The following is a 6,266-nucleotide window of genomic DNA, read 5'->3' as shown; positions in this document are numbered from 1 at the left end:
GAGAGGTAATGCCCAGTCATGCACTTGGAACGTCATGGAAGCCAAGAGCTCGCCCTGTTCTCCCCTGGCATTTATCGAACACATGACCACACACAACCCTACAGCTGCATCCCACCATCAGAAGAGGTCTGCTTTGCTTAAGGATGTGAAAAGCTGGAAGCTACCAAAGGGCTCCATACACAAGCATCCCACATCCCCCATTTGACAGCCTCCTTTTCCCCTTTTTCCCTTTTGTTCTCTCATACAGCAGATTCACTTCGTCTCTCTGTCAGGTCCTAAGCTGGTGGACAGGAAGACATGATAGAAAAACGTGTTTTAGGTGAACCCAAGCTCCACACCTTGGGGCAAGAACAGAGCTAGAAGGTATTGAAAGTCAAAACTGGGAGTATAATATTGATAAATATCCATTACAGTTGCCTCTACTTTTTCTTTCCTTCTCTCCCATCCCCTCTCCAATTATTATTTCCATTTGGTCCTGATCTTTCCTTTGCTCATCTCCACACCGAATACTCTGAAGACTACTTAGGGCTTTCTGTGAGAAAAATTGATTCATAATTTAATTTTCAAGGGGGCAAATGTTTGTGTCACTACATGTACCAGCACAGTTGTCAGAGAACATCACCTTTGCAGCCATACCACAATGTGCCCCACCGAGAAGAGACTCAAAGAGAGAAAATAAATAATATTGCAGCTCACTGGCACAGGGGCTGAATTCTCTGCTGGTTTACTTCCATGCTTGAGCATGTTTCTGAGTAGAGATGGGACTTAGTGAGCAAAAGGCTGAACCTGGAAGCACAGCCACTTACCTCCTTTCCACCAGAAGCTGTGTGTATGCTAGCAGCTTCAGAGCCCACCCTTCAATTTACTCTGCACACTTGGAAAATTGAGAGGTTTGTTTGCATGTGAGAAATATACAGAAATTTTGAAGCACCAGCAGTAGAAAAAAACCCACACTGATGTTTTTTTGCTACACAGAAATAAATCTGTTTGCAGGAAAGTGGAAGAAGAGTAGTGAATAAAATCAAAAGTGCTAGGTTTTTGCACAACACTTCATGGTCGGCATCAAAGCTATTTTGCCGTCAAGGTAATACAGATATAAGCAGCAGCTGCTGCTCAGCAAGTCTGTTATTCTTAACTACCTTATAATTTCTATATTATTAATCAATCCCATTGCATGTTAAATTGCAAAGAAATTGTGGTTCTGATTGTCCATTGACACACAACAGTTTTATTCAGCAGGCTGCCTTCCTGGCAAACCGGTAGATTGCTTTTGCTGGCTCAGAAACTTGAACATGCAGCCTTTCTGATGCTGACAGATTCCATCTGCTCCCCGTTAATTAACATCTAACATTAACATCTAATACGTAAACCATCTAATACATGTAACACTGCATAACAAGGGATTAAGAAATAGAAGGTAACCTTCATCATAAAGCTGTGTCATCTCTTAGGATCTCATTACGAATGGTAAACAGTACCAAAACAAAAAGGGAACTACACACTAGCAGAAACAGCAACACGTAGGTACTCTCGCCGCGACAAGTGTAAGTATGAACACAGAGAGAAAATAAAGTAGAAGGTGTAGCAGCTTTCATAAATGGATTCACATAGGTACCTCTCCAGCTCAGACATCTGCTGATTTAATACAATTACATGGAAGAATGGGATCTACTTATTTGTGTTTCCAATTATTGCTAGCTAGATAAGAAGCATTGTTCCTATAAGACTCCGGTGCAATCCATTAAACCCATTAAAAGTGCTAATTAGCTCATGTTCTACAACTGAAAGCATCCAGGTTGCACTCTGCTGTCTAATACCTGCCAGCAGCCAAAAGCTAGGGATGAAAATATACAAAGAACACCTTCTAGGAAAGCCCTGTAACCAAATTAAGATGTCAAAAGTAAGGGAGATAAAATGCTGTTCTGCATCACAGCAGCTGATGAACAGGCATGAAATTTATGTGACTGGGGGACAGGGCTTGCCACCATTCATGGCTAGCTAAGTTATGTGAAAGGTCAAGGCTGCTATGTTTTCATGATAACAACTAAGCAGAAGACAAGCATTTGGAGAGTCTCATCCACACATCTATCTAGTGAGTTAGATTAAACTCATGCAGAACAGCTGCAACAAGGCTTGCAATGCTCAACAAAGGGCAGGAAGATTAGAGACCTCAATAATAAGACATGAAAGACCCTAATGGCAAGAGGAGAAGGGGAACTGTGCTCACTAACCCACAGCAATGACAAAATCATTATTTGAAGCGTCTTAGAAACAACTGAAAGAGAGGGGGAGGGAGGAACAGGGGGACAGTGTGAGATCAACACCTTCTGGCAGGGTTGGCCTTGGTTTTCTGCAGCATGTGAGCTACAATCTTGTGGTACGAGCTCTTGAGCTAATAATATTAAGTTGTACCAGTTTTTTTCCATTTGCTCAAAATGGATCTGGGAGGCCAGTCCCCAAAAACACACTCACTGAAACTGCTCTATACTGTGGGCTGAGCAGGTCTCCAAAAGGAGAGAGGAAAGAATTGCTCTCATGTCATTAAGGCATATATATATAGTTATTTGCGTTTCCCTCTTCCCTGCTTCCAGTTTCAGGAGGTGTGTAAACACATGCCTCGTTCCAACCCACACGAGACAGCACAGGAGCCCATCATTCACAATATCTTCAGTGGGGCCTGGTCAAAAGCTCGAGGTGAGGAACAAGGTTCACGGTGGGATCTGTCCCGTCTGGGACTGGTTTTTCAATCAATGACTGTTGTCATCAAAGTAGAAAAAAAAGAGATTACATTGGAGTCAGTGCAAATCCACATGAGCTTACTTTAGCATGTGCCTCACACCTCTGTTTCTTAGAGCTTGGGTATCTAATACTATGCATATTTAAGAAGCAATGAAAATAAAGTTCACGAAGACCACAAACAGATGGCAAGAAAGTGCCTCGCAAGAAATGAGCCAACACTACCAACTACCCCAAAGTGCAGAGATCCATACTTACTGCTAACAAAAGACACTGGAGTTTTAGCATGCCAGAGGTGCTCAACAAATAGTTCTCCAAAGTCAAAAAGTTTCTCATCTTTGCTTTGTTTTCTGTCCACCTTTCTTAACTTTTCTGTTTACACCACTAATGTTTTTGACTGCTGGAAAGGTGTATCTTTGTCAGGACTGTCTGTTCATGGCATACTTGTCTTGTCCTCTTCGCTCCAGTTAATGGCAATGTTTACACTGTCGCAAAGGTAGTGTCTCAGCACTCCTTAATAAAGCACTCATATCAATATTGTGACAAGGCACAAGTTTCGCTTGCCTGAACTATGTACTGCTTAGACGTTATATACTCTGTGCTATCTGTAATTTAGTACTGTCTTGAGAAAAGACCCAAAGGGGAAGCAAAAAAAACCCCAAGTCCTGGTCTTTATTCAGTTCTTCTTAAAATAGGTGGGTTTTCCAGTTATTATGTTTTTTTGCTAAACATACAGATAAATTGCTTTCCGACCCTGTTGTTTTCTCTGAATGTTTTTGAAGAGAATGAACCTTCTACTCAGTTACTTTATGTGCTGAGATTTGCTTCATAGTAGTTTTAAGATCAGTCCTGGATTTTCTAACCCTTTTCTTTTTCTTTCTTTCCTGCCACAGGCTAAATGCATTAGATGGATACACAATCATTCAGAAGCCATTAAATCTTCCTTTTGAGAAGGGACTCTCTAGCTAGAGTTTCACTCTTATCTCCGTTTCCGATCGGAGGAGGAAGTCCTGCTACAGCGATCCTGCCTTGAAGCCTTCTACCAGTATCCCGCTCTGCAGGAGAATGCGCGTCCTTCTCTCCGCACCCCTGTGGCGTCCAAAGACCCCGCTAAAGCAAGCATCGATTATCTGTCTGATCTCTGTGTTTGCTCTCTTGGGAGTGGTCACCCTGCAGCAAACAAGCTGAAACACAGATTTGCTGTGGCAGAGCCTTGCTCCAGACAATATCCCGGGCAATATGGGGTGATTTCTGGGTTTGAAGCCATGCTCTTCAGGGGAGGAACCTTACACGTGTGCTGTCTAATGGAGAATACACTTCAGTGAGGTTGGGGAGTAGAAATTAAAGGAGGGTTTTCATATTGATGAAACAAATTAATCAGAATGATACCATAGATGAGGTAGTCTTCTGACTATGTGATATTTGTCACCACTTTTCACTTTACCTCATTGGTTTGGGTTAATGTCTCCTCCTCCCCTCAGTAGTCCTTGGACTCTCCCATCCCTTTTGTCCATTTCATCCTTACTCAGTTTTAGATGTAAGTAGTTGATCCTTTAGGGCTCAGAGCCAATGATGCTGACTGTTCCCCCACACCCCTACAGACTACCTTTGTAAGGCATGCCCGGGAGGCAGCCCTGGTCGCAAGGCCCAGTGCTGCACGTTGCCTCCTGACCACGCACTCTGCTAAAGCACGGCCCTGGAGCAAACTGTCTCCACACCAAGGGAACGAGTTAACCGGCTGCAAGTGAGCTGTAGGAGACAGCTACAACAGTGAGTGACTGGTGAGATCAGAGCCAAAGAAGTAGCACAGCAGCGTAGCAGACACGTTTGCAAGCATCAGCCTCTAGGTTATCGAGCCCTCACTTGCTCTCCGATCAGCTGCTGCATTCATAACTGCTGCAGCCAGAGCAGCTCCTCCATGTGGGTCCCAGGGGCTGGGGGGAAGAGGAAGGGAGAGAGTTTGTTAGAAAGTAACACCTGCAGTGGGAGTAGAGGCTGGCAGACATGGCCAATCCAACCGTACCAGCAGGAGCGGATGAGCAACAGGAATTTAAGCAGGTAATCCCATGAGCAGCAGAAGTCATGCAGAGAGGTTTTCTATGGCTGCCTTGCATGGATTTTCTGCTCCCTAGTAATCTGGTTGAGCTCAAATTACAACATTTCCCTTTCGGGAAAGTACTAATCTTGGTGTGTTTGCTACACTTATCTGATAGCTTTCTCAAGACTTAGGAGTTCAGTGTCATGGAGCTTTCTCAAGACATAGGAGTTCAATATCACGGAGGTCTCTACTCTTCATTCAGATGTTTTTGAAATGGACAACAGCATGCAAACAGCCACACATACAGACTAGGCGGAGTTTACTTACAGAAATCCTATGTTCTAGCAAAACAGACTAAAAGTGGTTTGACAGCAGGTACTCGAAATCTAGCAAGTTTCATAAAAGGCTAGAATATAGTTTTGGGGAAAGATCTCACTCAATCCTAAATTTTGACTACTTATTTTCATATTGATTTAGCTATCTCTTTCTTTTTTTTTTTCACCCCAATAGAACTTGGCAGTTTTGGCATGACAATTAATAGCTCTCCACAAATAGACAGACAGTGCCAAAGACCAAAAGGAGCTGAAGTCAAGCTTATATCTCCAAGCAATTGAACTCAATCAAAGCATATGCTTTGTACACCTTGGTAATATCATGCCAATGGAAGGGGAAAAGCTGTGGTCATATATCAGTGAAGTTTTAAAAATTGTTAAACAAAACTGAAGAGCTATTTTCCAGGCTAAGAATTGTTGGTTTTTTTCCTAAGAAAAAACAACTTTTGCATTTGAGCAAAGAGTGCAAGCAAGTTGAATTCGTACAGAACAAGTAGCAGAGAAATTGTCAGCTCCTGTGTTTCAGACAGGATTGCTAGTGGATTTCAGGCATTTCTGTCTTATTTAATCACTGTTAACTGCAGCCTGGAATGCTGACACAATGTGTAGTGAAAGCAAAGAGTGTAAATTGGGCATGATAGAGCTTTCTTGGTGCAGGAAGGAAGTAACATAACACTGAACGCAGCTCAAGTTGCACTGTGAGAACAGAATGAACGAGCAAACCAGGTCTCTGTCACAAGACAACAGAGAGCAAAAAAATATATAATTAAAAAGAGGTTTAGAAGGGAAAGAATAATGAATTTTTTCCATTTTACTTTACTTCCTAAACTGACCTTTCTAAATACAGGAAGAATGTGTATTGCTTTAAAAGCATATTATGCTTTAGTTAAAATAGTAATTTAAACAATTACACATGTCAATTTTAGTGAGAAAAATCTTATGGTTAAGGGCCAAAGTGTTTTTTCCAAAAGTTTCCAGGAACCTGACTCTTGTCAGCTCTCAAGGACATAGAATCATAGAATAATTTAGGTTGGAAAGGACCTTTAAGATCATCAGGTCCAACCTAGTGCAACCTAGCACTGCCAAGTCCACGACTAAACCATGTCCCTAAGCACCACATCTACATGTCTTTTAAATACCTCCAGGGATGGTGACTCCAC

The sequence above is a fragment of the Pygoscelis adeliae genome, unplaced genomic scaffold (assembly GCF_000699105.1).
Source record: "Pygoscelis adeliae isolate BGI_AS28 unplaced genomic scaffold, ASM69910v1 Scaffold54, whole genome shotgun sequence".
NCBI lineage: Eukaryota > Metazoa > Chordata > Aves > Sphenisciformes > Spheniscidae > Pygoscelis > Pygoscelis adeliae.
This window is presented reverse-complemented; position numbering follows the sequence as displayed.